Source organism: Podarcis gaigeae, assembly GCF_964106915.1.
Source record: "Podarcis gaigeae genome assembly, chromosome: 2".
NCBI lineage: Eukaryota > Metazoa > Chordata > Lepidosauria > Squamata > Lacertidae > Podarcis > Podarcis gaigeae.
In genome coordinates this window covers 25281586-25298160 of record NC_139679.1, presented here as the reverse complement: position 1 = coordinate 25298160, position 16575 = coordinate 25281586, and the positions used below count along the sequence as shown (strand labels likewise).

Here is a 16575-nt window from a genome sequence, read left to right as displayed (position 1 = left end):
TGCACCAAGAGAAATCCTTCTATGGATGTGCAACTTTGAATGCTGCTCCCTGAGATTAATGATAGAATGTGGAATTTGCAATGAATGTGTAGTTTGCAATGGACTGCATATCCTCTTTGAATTGGACTTAAACCTCTGAACATTACTATCTCATCACTATCTCTGAATTCTATCTCATTGCCCACTAAAAAATGTAGACTGGATAAACTAGAAAACATAGGACGTGATTCATTTGGGTGTTTGTGGCACACTTAGCACTTCCTTCTCAATGAGCAAAACTACTGGAAGCAACTAAAATAACTTGCAGTACAAAGATCTAACATCATCCCCTTTCTAACTCTTAGACAATTAACAGAGCAGAGTAGGCTTAAATCTTTTACAGGATAAAATGGCTATCCAGATAAGATAAGAGAAATACTTCTGATAGCCCTTGCATAATTGTTCTGAAGTGATTCCAAGAGTTAACTTGAAAGCATTAATGCTGTAAAGCTTTAACATATTATGATGCCAAAAACCTTAATCGACACCGAGAGAGCTTCAGATGTTAACAATTCCATATTGTTATACATTACATACATACACAGCGTGCCATAATGGAAGTCCACCATAAAACACATGTTGCAACATTTGCTGCCAAAGGAACCAAGGTTAGGGCAGTTAAAAGAAAGGTCTGTAACGCCGTCTTTTGTCCCCACATCCCTTTCATTACATTGGGCAACGAGGTGAAAAGGCTCAGTTGTTGTACCATGCTCTTCTGAAGTTCTGGGTCCGCCAAATTCATACATGCTTCTACTTTTCAACAGCAGTATGACACTGTATCTGTAATTAACAGCATACAAATTACAGCATCTGAACTTTTTAATTATCTGTGTGCTTTGGGTTCCTCCACCCTCTACCAAGTGCTTCCAAAAAGCTAAATTATGGAGTAAAGAATGGGCTTCAAACTTGTTTGAAATTAATTGCCACAAGTTATGCATATTACAGGTCTGATGCAACTAATGAGAGCAGGCTGACTATGCTGAACTCCAGCAAAGTTGCCCCATCGTATGCCTTCAGACTATCCCCTGGGATCATTATCATTCTAAAAAGATAATATGCGTAAATGGGAAAGGAATGAACTTTACATTCCAACTTCCTGGTATTTCTAAATGGTGGCATGGTGTAACTTTTGGCATCGTTGTTTCTCTTCCAGTGGTGCGTTATGATCTGGATTATGGGAATTAAGACTGCTAAGAGATGTGCCAAAAGTAGAACTGGGAATTAAAAGCTGTGGCAAGTATCAGCGGGAAAAGTGCACTTTAACTATACAGAAAGAAATTCGTGTGCATTCTTATTTTAATTTGCCCAGAGAATAGTTCGGATTTGACAAGAAGCTTCATGCAGTCGTTTTGTTAATAATATCCATATTAAAATACATCTTCAAAATAATATCACAATTCACAAATGAGGACACATATGGTTTAACAACTGACAGAAGAATTTTTACGCAGTCTGTTGACATGTCAATTTATTGGCAAATTCAGATTCAGTTCAAAATGGCAGCCAGTGTTCAAACATCCACAAAGACTACTGGCCCCACCTTGGGAATCCCATGCAAAGTTTGGTGACGATATCTTGAGAGGCGTCCAAACTCACAGAATACAAGCAAATGGGCAAACCATTTCCCCAAATATATAGATGGTACATTGGTCTTCAGAAAATAGGGTGCTACTTCACATCCAATAGCTTTGCATTTGAAAAAGGAAGGCAGTTGCCCTTCCTATCTGGTCTCTTTAAGGTCACTGTTAGCTAGGAAATTTTCCCCATACATGAAAGAAAGGAGTGCGTTTTATTAAAGAAGAGCAACTTGACAGACACTAGAAGACACCTGCAAGATGTAAATTAATCTGGGACATCAATTCTGCCCCAGGATAAAGATGCACTACCTACAATCTGGTCAGTTTTTCTCCAGTTTGGGAAAGTATGTCATTTACAGTATCCATCGCTAAAGACCTAATCCCTTCACTAAAGACCAGATATACTTTATAAATCAGATTCTTAATAAGAACTATTGGATGCATCACTGACATGCTACATTTTGCAAGCAATTTGAGTTAATGGGCTGGGGAAATACTCTATATTCAAGTGAGAGATTCGGGCTGTGGATATTAATCCAGAAACCTGCATGCCCTATGCTGCAGTTAATATGCTAGCCTTCCTTTCTTCAAGCAGGATGCATTTAAAAATGTAATAAGCAGCACTTGGCAGCTTTTTCTGGAAACACAATATAGCATCTTTTGAAAATTAAATGTAGAATTAAGGTTCAGAAGTCATGATTCAGCAAAAAAACCTTACTGCACTAGTTTCAACTGCTCAATAATACACTAGGCATTTTTTTCAGGAAAAAAACACACCATTCAGGGTCAAACCTTTAAAACCCAAAGCCTACAGATTCCTGTTAAATGACTAGTTGGGATGGACCATACAGTGTCGCTTAAAAATAAAGTCTGATGGAATGATACCAGCACTATGGAATTATGAAAGTGACTGATGTGTTATCCTCAAGGGATAAATAATGACTAAAAGTTACACTGTACAAGGAACAAGTATTAATCAGATTCTCTCAGCTGCAGAGATGACTTGCATCACTGCTATAAAGATAGCTTTTTATTTCAGCCAAGTTGGCTTTCAAATGACAAGCAAATATGTTTGCTGTTGAAGGTTTACACCATACCTGACCTTGGATGTGCTTTGTATTGGCCAGAGAACAAGGAAGTGCAATGTTTTGCTTTCTAGCACAGATATTCCATACTTTGAAAGGCACTTAAAAATGTAAATGAGATAAGCTCTACTCCTGTAACAATGTGAGTGCACTATAGAGTTATGGAAAAAGGCATAATCACTTTGATATACTGATATAAGTGGGGGGAAACCAGATAAATGATAAACCTTTGATTTATTACATTTTCTCTTGCACCTAATACTTTATTATTAAATATAGCATAGAACAATGCCTTGCAGTTATAATACTATCATCAAGGTCAAAACTGGCAGCCATGGTGGGGTGGCTCTTTGGTGGTTTTTTTCCTTGTGAGTATACAGAGGAAAATGGTTTTGCTGGAACTGAGCATCCATGCAACTTTCTCATTGATGATCCTATGACCTACTACTATCAAGGAATCCAGTCTCCACTAAAAGAGATAAACTGTGATGCAGAGCAAGGCTGAGAACAATACAGTGGAACCATGGTTCTCAAACTTAATCTGTTCCGGAAGTCTGTTCGACTCCCCAAACTGTTCGAAAACAGAGGCGCAGCTTCCAATTGGCTGCAGGAGCTTCCTGCACTCAAGCGGAAGCCGCGTCAGATGTTTGGCTTCCGAAAAACGTTCAAAAGCTGGAACACTTGCTTCCAGGTTTTCGGTGTCCGGGAGCCGATTTGTTTGACAACTAAGCCGGTTAGAGAACCTAGGTTTGACTGCACTTTCACATGAATGGAGCCATTGGTTCTGTTCATTAAGCACGTTTTGTTGGCAAACAATGATGCCAAAAGTAGCTCTCAGAATTTATTTAATTTTTACCACCACATATGGTTAATCACTCAACATGAAGTTACATTTGTAAACTGCTAACCATGGAGATCAACTAGGTTTACTTGGAGCTGTGCATTTCTGGCAGCTGGCACTGGCATGAGATTCTCTACTTAATTAAACTGACCCACTTAAAAATGCTATGGTTTTCCTGTGGAGCAGTTACCAGGTAGAAGCGAATTTTTAAAAGCTTCCATGTGTGGCTACAACATTTGAATCAAAAGCAAGATTTAAAATAGCAGGTACAAATAATGATTTTGCTACATGCTTCCTGTGGTCTCACTGTCCCTATGCTGGTTTTCCAGATACTATTACTGGAAGATTATTAAGAGGAGTTCTGACACTTGTGGGCAAGGGAGTTTCCCATCAGCATCTTGACTGATATGCACCTAAAGGTCTTGCTTTCCTTCCGAATACCTTCCAAAACTCTCTTACAATGTTGTAGAGAAAGCATTATTCTGACTGACTTTTCAGATTTTTCACTCACCAACATGGCAATTAACTATGCTTAAAAACAAACAAAAAACAGGTGATTAGTTTGGTCAGCAGATTTTAAAAACAGATTTAAAACTCTATTCAGGACACCAGAGTAGTTTTGATATGGAGTCATTAAAACATCTACTTGGTAACAATTTCATAAATTTTGTACAAAATGCGAAAGTGAAACGGTTTGATTGAATTCTAAGATCTAACATTGTGAGTGCTTAACTTGGAGAAATTGATTGAACGCAAGCAATACTTCTTTGCATATAGATCTATATTGAGAAATATCACAGATATACCCACCCAAACGGCTCTCCACTGCACTTTAAGATAACTTGCAAGGGAGAGGTTTAACTACTTAGACCTACTGTGAGGCCTGCAAAAACAATGAGAAATATAGTTGTTTATGTTTGCTTCCTAACCCTCTATCAAGAAGCTCAGAACAGCGTTTTCCTTTTTCAATAGAACTGCAAGGCAAATGGGGCTAAAAGAAAGTTAATTATACTATTTAGTGGTATTGCTTAGCTTCACAGCCATGTCTGCAGCACACATTTCCCCTGACTGGTACAAATAAATAAATCAATCACAGTACACGAGCAGCGTTATAACTCCACCTAGCAAGGCTCCTCCCTGACTGTATTTGGGTGGCAGGATTATAATGCTACCACCATTATATTGGGGTTGGCACAATTATGGTGTGGGGCGACATCACTGGAAAAGCCCTAAAGGAATGTTGGCTATGATTGGGTATTAGGCTTGGTATTTGAAAGAGGAGGGAAACTTTTCATTACCACATGAATAAGCTTGACATGATAGCACTTGTAAATGTTTGGGAGTTTAATTCACTCAAAATTCCCTCTGACTCATAATGTACTTAACAGACCAAATGTGTGGATATTCAATCTAGGTTAAATTCAAGTTGCTGCAGTCAGAAATGTTTGGCAACAAGTTTTGCAAGCGAGAACATCAGCTGAAGCAGCTGCAATTTAACATTATCTTCATAAAATTGATAGCATCCTCCCACAGTCTATTCTTTCCCCCCTGTTTCTTTCTGCAAGAGATTGAGCATACGTAGCTTGCTGAAATCCTGAGCGAAAGTCAATGGCAAATAATTAAAATGCCAGAGCTAGGAAAGGTCAGAAGGAATTTATAGGGATATAAATTATATAGCTCAGTGTACCAGAGCAGTTAGCATAAAAGGGAGGAAATTTAAATTCACTTATCAAGGGTTTTTTCGATTTCGATTTCCACGTTTTTGAAGAACAGAGTGGTTTATACCTGATAACAACTGAATGTCTAGGTCAGGTTCTTTCCTGTTTGCAGCCCCTAAAGAGGCGGTGGAAATCCTAAGTGCCATGATGTGTGTGGATATTTTCTGCCTGTGGAAATATCCAAGGCTTTCTTCTGATGCGATGTTGAGAGAGAACCAACGCAGCCCATTGCCAGGATGACAAGAGAAAGCCTGGGCTGCCAATGCCCAACCACATCAGAATTGCCCCAGACTCCTAGAAGGCTGAAATCTGTAGCTGTAATATCCTTACCCCTGCACCAGGGCTTAAAGAATTGGGGTTTAAAGGGAGGTAGTTTAGGAGAAAAGGGCTTGAAGGGGAATTTCAGCTCCCCTCACCCAAGTGCAGTTTTTTTTTGTGAAAAGTGGGACTCTTCCCCTGTTTAGGTGAGCTGGGGATAGCACAGAAACAAATATTGCTGCCTTGGAAGGTCTATGTTGATTCCAAGTGCTGTGGAAAAATAGTAATGGTCAAACCCCTAAGCCTTCCTGAGCTGCAGTGAAAGAACTGTCTTGGAAGGTTTATGCAAAAACGGTGGTATTTTAAGTTGGGTAGTCTCCATATTTATTTTGACTGGTGATGGGGCAAATCTATACCCAGCATTCTGCTGCCCTATGCCTTCCTGTAAAATAATACTCGCTGTGATTGCTCAATATCCCCCAATTAAATGTGGACCTGTTGATGATAGTACTAAAACAAGACAAGGAAAAGTTGACAGCAAACTTTGATAACTGCTGGTGTATTCTGTACATACCACCAAGTTATAACTTCTTAATCATTTGGTAAAATATTATCTGTTATTGTAAAGCAGATACTTCAGGTGATTTCAGCTGAAAATGGCATCATGGGATCCATGAGAGGTCCTCTCCTTATCCCTCTTAAACTGCAGAATTGTAGGTGTGTTTTTTAAAGAAATGTTAATAACACAATACCCTTTTTCTTTCTGTACAAGGAAAACAAAACAAAAGTGTATGCAGTTAACTTAAGGCACATGTGCACATATGGAAAAATTCTTTTCTGGTGGGAACTTTTGCAGTTGTTGCAAAATACCAATATATCTAAGAAGCTCTCTCTTTGATGTTGAATTATTGCTCCGCTACTCATTGAGCTACTTGTCCAATACAAACTCCAGTATTGAAGTCTCTATTTCTTTATTCTGAAAACAAAAAATAGGGGCTGGAGATAAACTGAAATTGACCCTAATGTCTGCAAGGGTGGAAAGTTGTATTTTGTACTACACCCAGTACTGAAATATATTGGAGAGTTTTTGTATTGCATATACACAATCTCTCCAGGACACTGAAAAATCCTAGTGAGGATTTACACCACCACATAAAGGAACAACCTCTGCTTCTTAATGCAACAGCATTTCTCAAACTCACTGTAGATTTAGCCCATGGTGTTGAATAAGTTGTGAGATCAATCCCTGGCAGGATACTGACATGCTAAGAACCTTACAATGTGGGAAAGTGGTGAAAAGAATCCATTCCCGAGCAAGAACTATCAAGCAACAAACCTGTGTCTGGTTTGACACACCTTATACTGGTCTGGTTCACACATAACAAGAAACCACTGTTCAAAGTAAATGATTGTTCTCCCCTGGTCTTGACTTAGAAGCCAAGGTTTGTTTGTGGCTTACCAGTTGTGGTTTGTTTGGAGAGAACAAACCATGGTCTTGGCTTCACACCTTACAATAGGCCAGACTCTGGCTTGTTTTAGGCATGTTCCCTCTGCTGCATGGCTCTATCAGGAGCCAGGGAGGAGCAAAGTACCTGTGCATGTTAAAGCAAAGTTTATTTTAAATGATGCATTAACATTGCATGCAAACTGGACCACTATTAATTTGCCCATTACATTCATGTAAACTAGTTGTACAGTGCGGTAGAGACAGTATTGCTGTGTAAATTATGGGTAAAGTAGAAAAAAATACAATTGATAACACAAATTGTTATTGTTCAGTTTGATTCCCTGTTCTTAAAAATTTACTCAAATACTGTTTTTCATCTAGGAACCCAGGCAGCTATAAGCTCAAGAAGTTCTTTAAAGACTCTTAACATTTTCTTATGTTTCATCCTTTTCTCCAACTCATATTTTTTAGCACTGTTCAAAACGTTTTTCTGACTACTGGAACACAATGATTAAGAAAAATACTTAAACATATGCCTATTAAAATGAAACAAGAACGGTTTTATTCTTTGAAGTGTGATACCTTTGAATTCTTCACCTTACTCTGGAGCAAATTAAAATCTAAACAATGAAATCAGGTAGAATGATTCTTGGAATTACAAAATCAGAAATGAAAACAGTGCTTACAGTATTAATAGGTCCAGGTAATGTGTTAACATCACAATCTGTAAAGCATGCCAAATGCAGGGGTTTCTTATGTGCCCCTCCAAAGCCCCCTGCCAAAACTACAGGAGTCTAACCATTTCTGAAGATCTGCTTAGGAGGGCAGCAGTTGTCCCCTTTTTAAGGAGCTGGGGCCTGAAGATTTCCTTTCCCTTTTTGTTTTGTGCCAGTCGTGTTGGCATTGCCAGGGGTGCCTTCAGCTTCAGCTGATCAGATGGGCTTGCATTTACTAGCAGCGCCAAATTTAGGGTGGTGTGAGCAGTTCCTTCACATAGGGTGTCAAAATGGGGGGGGGGGGTGCGCAAAATTGAGGCGACCCATAACTGAGAATATCCATTTGAGGGCGCCAAACTTTGGCCTTGCACATTACGAAATATTACCAAAGTTCATTCCCAGTCACACAAAGTGCAAAATTGGGTTACCCATTAACAAATAGGATAGCAGGTTTCCCTATCCTTTCTGACATTGGGGCAGTTGGGTCAGGGGTTTTCTTCCCATATGGTTGAGTGTGAATTGATACTCCTGTCAGCATTTGAACTCAATCAATTCCACCATGAGCTCATGTTGAAAAAAATGGAAAAAAAGTTATCTACTCCTAAAGGGAACATTTTGTTTTGCAGTAGAGCAACTATTGGGGAAATATTTTTCGTCCAAAGGCTATTTTTATGTAGAGACTGTGCAAAATAAGCCTCTGAATCAACTGTTTGTTTCTGGCGGAAGTCCTGAGGACCTGATGGAGAGGCCTGCAGGGCCACATTTACCGTATTTTTCGCTCCATAAGGCGCACTGGACCATAAGGCGCACCTAGTTTTTAGAGGGGGAAATCAAGAAAAAAAAAATCTTATTCCCCCTCCCCCCCCAGTCCCAAAGAGCAAAGAAGCCAAGACAGCCAGCGGGATGGATCCTGCTCGCTGTCTTGGCTTCCTCTTTAGCCGCGCACAACCACTCCAGCCGGGAGAGGCTGCGCGCGGCTAAAGAAGCCATAGCCACGCGCAGCCTCTCCCGGCTGGAGGGCCTGCGCACGGCTATGGCAATACCCCTACCTCCCACAAAAGCCCACAGGAGCCGCTCACCCTTTAAGGAGTGCGTGGCTCCTGCGGGCTTTTCTACGTGGAGGGAGAAGGGACTGACTGGCCGCGTCAGTTCCTTCTGCCTCCTGGGGAAAAGCCCACAAGAGCTGTGCGGAGCTTGTGTGCGGCTCTTGGGGGATTTTTCTGCCTGCCTCCCCCCTGCATTCGCTCCATAAGATGCACACACATTTCCCCTTGCTTTTTAGGAGGGAAAAAGTGCGTCTTATGGAGTGAAAAATACAGTATCTACCGAAACTGAGCACCCACCCACCCCAACACTGATCTATTATATCATTCACTGAGAAGCCTTCCCACTGACATCAGCAGCCTTTTGGATTACTGTCAAGAGTGCTAGTGGGAGATCACTCAAAGGTCAGAGATCACTGCATAAAACAGTACCCTCTAGATAAATATTTTAAAGGCTAGAATATTAATATTGGTGTATTGCTAGTACAGTTGGTTAGGATATCTAATGCATTTTTGCTTCAGTTGGGCAAGAGGAAACAACTTAGATAAAAACTCATGTTTTTCAGAAAATAGATCTTCTAAACTCAAAGATACCAGAACAGCTTTAGCATACACTTGTGGAGGAAAAAGTTCAAAACTTCCAATTTAAAACTACTTATATTGAGAGGATTTAAAAGATTCTGTCTAACATTTAGCTGACGCATTGTCAAAAACATTATCACACCACTTTTTGAAGTTTCTTAGCTTCCCTCTAGTTATTAAAGCTTGAACTGCAGAGTTTGTTATCAGTCTCAAAGCATACATGTTAAGGTTGTTTTTCTCCCCTTTAAATACAGCCAGCCCTTTGGGTTTGATTTCAGAACTATGAAGCACACAGACACACACAAAAAAACAAATTAATCAGAGGGAGTGCCAGGTAAGAATTTAATGGCTTAATCCTTGGTCCAGATCACATACAGCAAGACTTAAGAATCATTCAGTTGGCAAAGTCTTGAACTCACTCCTGACCCCTGCTGAATCCCAGCTTTCTCGGGGTAATAGGGAAAAGATGGAGGCAGGGTCCTCATCTGACTGCTATAAAATGTACCACTGGACCATTCCATCCTGCTTCCACAGTGAAAACGAACCTCAGATAATCTAACAGCAAGGAAAGTGGATTGACCTTTTTTGTCACAAAGAGGGCACAACAACCATGCTTAGCAGGGATGAGATTGTGATTGGGTCCATGGAATTGTGGTGTATCAAACAGACCATTATGCTGATCGCAGAAAAGAGTATGAGAGATTGACCCATTAGGCTTCATAGAACTACTACTTGTTTGTTTGTTTTTACATTTACTTTTATTAACAGATTGTAACGTGCAATATAGTTCATTTATATAAATAACCCCAATATCATAAAACGAACATGACATTGGGTTGTATTCAAAGTAGCGTTAAGTAGCGTCTTCCACAAGCAAAACTACTTCCGCTTGCACAAGAAAACTTTTCCTCCCCCTCCCCCCGCCAGACGCCACTAAATCTGTTCTAGATTTCCCCCAACCTGCCAGCGCAGAACTGAGGATAGTGGGCGGAGGGGAGGAGAAGAGAAGGGGGAATTCCCATTGCCCAAGCAGAAATCATTCCGCTTACGCAATTATTTAATTGAATACCACGCCCTATATTTGTTAGTGCTTTTATATCCTAGGTAAAGGTAAATGTACCCCTTTACCTAGGACTCTGGGGTTGCGGTGCTCATCTCGCTCTATAGGCCGAGGGAGCCAGCGTCTGACCGCAGTCAGCTTCCGGGTCATGTGGCCAGCATGACTAAGCAACTTCTGGCAAACCAGAGCAGTGCACAGAAATACCGTTTACCGTCCCGCCGGAGTGGTACCTATTTATCTACTTGCTATTTGAACTGAGCAAAAGCTGGCTTGAATCAATATGGCCTGACAATTCAATCTGTGATGTGAAAAGCACCCAAAATCTTTTAAATATTATGTCTTTGAGCCAACAGTGCTTGGCAAGGGAGGACAGTCAAGTCACACAAAACTCTTCATCAAGCCTTTAAGATAAGGTAGTCCAATTGCAAAGGCAATTAAGAGTCAATAAAGAGGGTGAATTAAGAGTTTTTAAGTTTTCTTTTATTTTGTTTCAATATTTGACTGCGATTTAGCTAATTTACGTAAGAAAAACAAATGAGAATAATGTCTTCAGCAGCTGGTCAAAAAGATTATTAGAACTTAATCTTATTAGCCTGAGGGAAAAGATGACTGCCTTTTCAAATATTTGCTATACAGTTCCATTAGTAGCATGTGAGTGTGTGTCTTTTTAAGTCATACTAACTTCTACTGATTTCCAAGAAAGCTTGTTCCTCAAAGTCCCTGATCTAGTGAGTTACAGAAAGATATGGCAAAGATGCTTGTCAGCATAAATTATATGGAAAAGCATATCTACATTTCACATGCTCTTCTGGATTTTAAAGTATTTTTTATGTAAATGGAAAATTTACTGCAGCTTTCTTTTATACTCATATTCATTGTCAAGTTTTTGAAAGCCTTTCACAAACTGGTAAGAAGACTTGATTTAAAAAAATAAGCATGCTCATTTTTCCAGATTTTAATTCCACTTCGTTGATTTGCATCACCGCTTCCTCTATCTATAGACTTTGGGGGCTGATAGAGGAGGAATTTGCCTTACAAATAACAGTAGGTCTTTGATTTTTGTGAACATTTAAACTGAAAATTAGCACAGGTGAATTCCACATAAAGCCAAACAGCTATGTAAGGATGGATGAAAGTAGGGATTATATCTAAAACAAAATAATTGAGCAGGGATTATATCTGAAACAAAAACCCCGAGGACAAGTAATAATAAGTACTTTGCTGACCTAACAGAAATTGTTTGGGCCCGTGCTGTTTTTCTAGAAAAAGAGGTGCCAAGACTCATCATGAAGTCCTCTCTTCTTCTCTTATACAATGGTACCTTGGGTTAAGTACTTAATTCGTTAAGCCAAGGAAAATGATAATTCAGACGGTAATATTCCAGAGGGGACTAAACTGCTAGATTTCCCCCTCATGCTTTAACCTGGCCCTTGGGCAACAGGATGTTTTAGTCTGAACTACCTCTTGGCGTTATGAGGTAAACTGACATACAGTGGTACCTCGGGTTACGTACTTAATTCGTTCCGGAGGTCCGTTCTTAACCTGAAGCTGTTCTTAACCTGAAGCACCACTTTAGCTAATGGGGCCTCCTGCTGCCGCCGCGCCGCCGTAGCACAATTTCTGTTCTTATCCTGAGGCAAAGTTCTTGACCTGAAGCACTATTTCCGGGTTAGCAGAGTCTGCAACCTGAAGCGTATGTAACCTGAAGCATATGAAACCCGAGGTACCACTGTAATGACAATGGTACCCATTGGGGAGGTGCCAGAACTGAAGTCTGGGGAGTTCCAGCTGAAAAAAAGCTGTGGTTTTTGACTTCCAGTTCATTGGAAACACCTCATTTAATTTAATACAAGCTCAACAACGTCACACAAAACAAACCTTTTTCACTCTTGGGAATATGGCAACCCTAGTATAGAAGTCATAAAACTTTCAATGAAACCTGGCATAGGTGCCATCAGTTCTGATAATGTGGCATTTCTCATGGATTTCCGGAATCATAGTTCATTAAATCATTGCAGATGCGAGGTTGAAGTTTCAGAGATTTAGAATCTAACTACAGGTGACACTAACTGCAATCACGTGGTGTCCACCCTTTGTTTAATTGCCAGTAAGGATATTCACTTGTCATAACTTTTCCGTAGTTTTTGAAATGACTGACGATGCTGCTTGATCTATTTTATTGTTATTGTATCATTAATAGTAAACCATCTTGAGATATTTTCATAATAGGCAGTATATGAATATTTTAATAAATAATAATAATAATAATAATAATAATAATAATGAAGAAATTCATTTCAGATTTATTATTCCAGCCAGAGAAAAGGAGAATTCAATCTGTTTTTGGCAGATCAGAACTCACTTCTCTAGGCTCCAAACATTTTCAAAGTGGAACCCAGCAATTCTGCCAGTTGTTGTTTTTTTAATGTACTGTTACTACTCCCATTTCTCTATTTATTTCCTGTCAAAGCTGTTTAATCAAATACATCTACGAGCATATGCACCACAAATCCTTATGGTTACTGTCCTCAACATTCGACTACAACCATTTGAACTATACTGAGATCCTTAATTTGTTCAACTCTACTGAGATACTTAAAGCTGCAGTCTGAATATGGGAGGTGATAGTAGAACGAAGAGGAGCTGTAAAAAGAAAGTTAAAATCATCACATACTGACAAGCCATGCAGAGGACATAAGCAATTCTTCTGCAATAACCATTTTATGTCTAATAACCGTATTCTTAGGGAACAGAGATTTTACGAGTTTCTTGGCCACTTTGGCAGAGAAAGAAAACATACTGAAACTAGTGGTGTTCAGTTCCATCCCTTCGTGACTACAATGTTCCTATACAGGTAGAAAGTATTCTGAAGGCCAGAGTGTTTGAATAGTACTTCATCAATTCAAAATGAGTTCATGCCAAGCTTGCTTGGCACATTTCTGGTAAGATGGGCCCCTTTAGTTTTCTCTTACTTTTTAATATATAATTTCAAATATTTTTGAGGTATGGATGACATTTTTAAAATGCAAAAGCATTAAAAAATAACAGAAAGCAGAACAAGTTCCAGAGCACCACCGGTTTCCCATTTGTGCAGCTACATCTCAGCCTTCTCTCATTAGAAGCGCGCAGAAAAGTAGGGCGTTTCAGCCCTTTCAAAACCATCTCGCACATCTAATAAAATGCTGCCTTCTTACACAGCTGAGATACCAACAGCAGCGAAACCAAGGATACCACGGCATAACAAGGCTTAGTACTATTTGTATTTTGAATGCTTAACTGAAAAAAGAAAACACGGGGAACTTCTCATTCAGCCGAGTTGGATGCAAAAGGCACTAATTTAAGAAGCAGAAGGCAAAACTGTAGCTGCAGAAAGCAATGAAGTTTTAGGTCTCTAGTAAAACTGAGCTGGCAGCACCAAGCTCATGTGCACGCCAAACGCCAGCTGCAAACGAGGACTGTTGTAAACCACTCATGGGGACTGAGCAGAAAACAGTCAGAAGGGCATAAAAAACGGAGTATTAAAAAAAAAAAAAGGAAGGCAGCACTTCCACAAAGTATAGTGCATTAACCTTGACAACTTAAACCACACTATAATCTCAAAACATCAATCACCTTTCGTTTCCCTCTACCCCCTTCCTAGTTTCCAGACTTTTCACCAAATTTGGTCAATTACCGTGTGGTATTTTAGAGGAGCTGAGGAAACACATAATATCAGCTGTGAGCCAAGCATGGTGGCTTGGTAGCGAGCAGTGGTGAAGGGTGTTACCAGGTATGCAGACAATTAGAACCTGCTGATACGGTTCAAATTATTGCATAGGCACCAGTAATTGCTGTTTTTACTCAGGGGAATTGCAAGGACATGAATTACATTAACTTTAGAAAGGAAAACATAAGGAACCTAAATATAGCCCTATAAGGAGAGACCTACATTTTTACTAAAGCTAGAGAAAATGAGCATGTTCTCCAGCATCTCCAAAAACAGTCTCCTGAAGATGGAAGGACTCCCAGTCTGTAGAAAGTGCATCAGGTATGAAGGATTTGGCAATGCAAATTTTTATTGATACAGGTCCAATCTGTTTCTCTCTTTTTTCTGTTGTTGGGTTTTTTAAAGCACCAAGCAAACTTGCTTTTTCATCTCCCTTCCCCTAGCCCCACTATATATCTTTTAGATATAGGAGGCCAACTCCTGTGTCAGATTATGCCTCAAGCGATGTGGCATGCACAGCTTTCCGGAAACACAGATGTGAGAGAAGTAATATCTTCTTGAAGACTCAGGTGGGCAGAGTCAGCAGTAGGGACCCAATGAGGCTGGGTTGGGAAGTGTATCAGATGAAGCCTATGACAGTTGCGTGGGAAAAGCAAGGAACTTCTGTGCTTGAGGAACCAGGCATGTGTTGTTGACTGCTGCACCACGTCCTGTCCCTTAGTGGTTTTTTAGTCTCCAAAGATAGGGAATACAGATGTTATGGCAAGGCTGGTAACTATCAAGGAATCTGTAAAAATGATTTCAATCCATCTCCTTAGTTTTCTTCAGACAGTGCATTAGCAAGGGGGGTGGGTACTATCTTGTAGAACTGGCTTTAAAATGGAGTTATGCTAAGAGTACAAAAGGCAGAGTAGTTAATACTTAGGCAAGCATAGCACCCCAAGGTTTTTCTGAGCTCATCCGCATGGTAAAACAGAATACTTCTTTCTCTTCCTGGTTGGGCACACTATGAAAACCTACATGCTTCCAGAACCACAATAATGGATTTCATAGTTAATTGGCCAAAGAAAATGCAGTTGGAGAGATTTAGTGCAATATATAAAATACCATATTGCTTCGTTATGAAATCAGGAGACTATGAATGTCTCAACAGGCTAGGTTCAGTTTACTATCAATGGAAGCACATGCATGTTCTTTTGCTCTTTAAATTTCACCCTCACCCTCTGCCTGAAATAGAGAATTTCCCCACAAAAGCGTAAGAACATCACTGGGCCTTCCAAGATCAGATCAAGGTCCTTGTTGTCCAGCATCCCAAAGAGGACAGCTAGATGCCTTTGGAAACCAACAAACAGGGAAATTGAGGCAATAGTCCTCAGGTGCTGTTTCTTTCTTCCCAAAATTGGCATTCAGTTGGATCTTGACTCCGAACTTGGCTTCTATTAAGCCAACATGGCTAATATCCTTTGACTGACTGACTGATTGATCTATCCTATGTGAATATGTCTAAGGAGTAGGGCTCCCTTAGGAATCTAAGAAGCTACTTGGCAGGGGCATTAAGCAAAGCACCTTTACAGACTGATATAGAAGCCTGCTTCCTAAGCTATCTGAAGGGGATGGGTCAGTTCTAATAACTTGAACATTGACATCTTCTGTCACACCTTCCAACCAAACACCCTCCATGTTTTTTCTCACAGGTTTTGGCTTGTCCACCTTTCTTGAAAATATCAGGTGTAGTTTAATATTTCATTTGAAAATGCAAATGCCTATAACTTTCTATTAATATGTCAAACTCTGAAAACTAGGTGCAAATAGCTTTACTGCACAGCAATAAAATTTGTAGGCTTACAGACATTTGCTTTGAAAATGCCAAATGCTCCCACAGCCTTTTGGTGGTGAATATAAAAGTTGGTTCATATTGTATTTCCACCTACACTGCTGGAAGAGCCTCCAAGTCAATGCTGTTCCAGAAGAGAAAAGGAAAAAGGCAGAATTCCAGAAAGTCTCTGGAAGCAGAACAAAGCCTGACAATTGGAAAGCCTACACAGGCTTTTGTACAGGCTATTTCGTTGATACTTGGTTGGAAGAGGTGGAATCCTGGCTTTTTAAACTGCCTTTTTTGTGATGCCCCAGATTTTTGAGGCTAGGGTCATTCTGAATGATGCTTGATTCTTAGGAGCCCACTATTAAATTCATTCTAAAAGCTGCCTTCTCCATAACACATTTAAAGTTGTTTCATGTATTACTTTCTGTACCTGGGAGCCCATTTCTGTTCATCTTTCATAATTTCATCTTACTTGTCTAAAACAAAAACTAATAATAATAATAATAATAAATTTTATTTATATCCCGCCCTCCCCAGCCGAAGCTGGGCTCAGGGCGGCGAACAACAGTCAAAATAGTTCACACTCTAAAAACATTCATTATAAAATTAATTAAAATCAAATTAATGGCAACCATCAAGCAAAATCCTGTGCAGGTTGCCAGAGGAGGGGGTCAGGCTGCG

At 39.9% G+C, this 16575-nt stretch overlaps 1 protein-coding gene and 1 long non-coding RNA gene across 9 annotated transcripts in view; one reads left to right on the top strand and one right to left on the bottom strand.

The window, feature by feature from the left end:
• CEP112 (centrosomal protein 112) overlaps nt 1-16575 on the bottom strand; it is a 219169-nt gene that overhangs the window by 25011 nt on the left and 177583 nt on the right. The window lies entirely within an intron of this gene.
• Nucleotides 1-16575, top strand: part of LOC310839281 — a 78262-nt gene that overhangs the window by 49968 nt on the left and 11719 nt on the right. The window contains exon 3 of one of the 4 annotated variants that reach the window (XR_014561390.1): nt 12668-16283. The exons of the other annotated variants lie outside the window; for them this stretch is intronic. This is a non-coding gene — a long non-coding RNA (uncharacterized lncRNA). Of the gene's footprint in view, nt 1-12667; nt 16284-16575 lie in introns of those variants that run through there. 4 annotated transcript variants of the gene reach the window in all.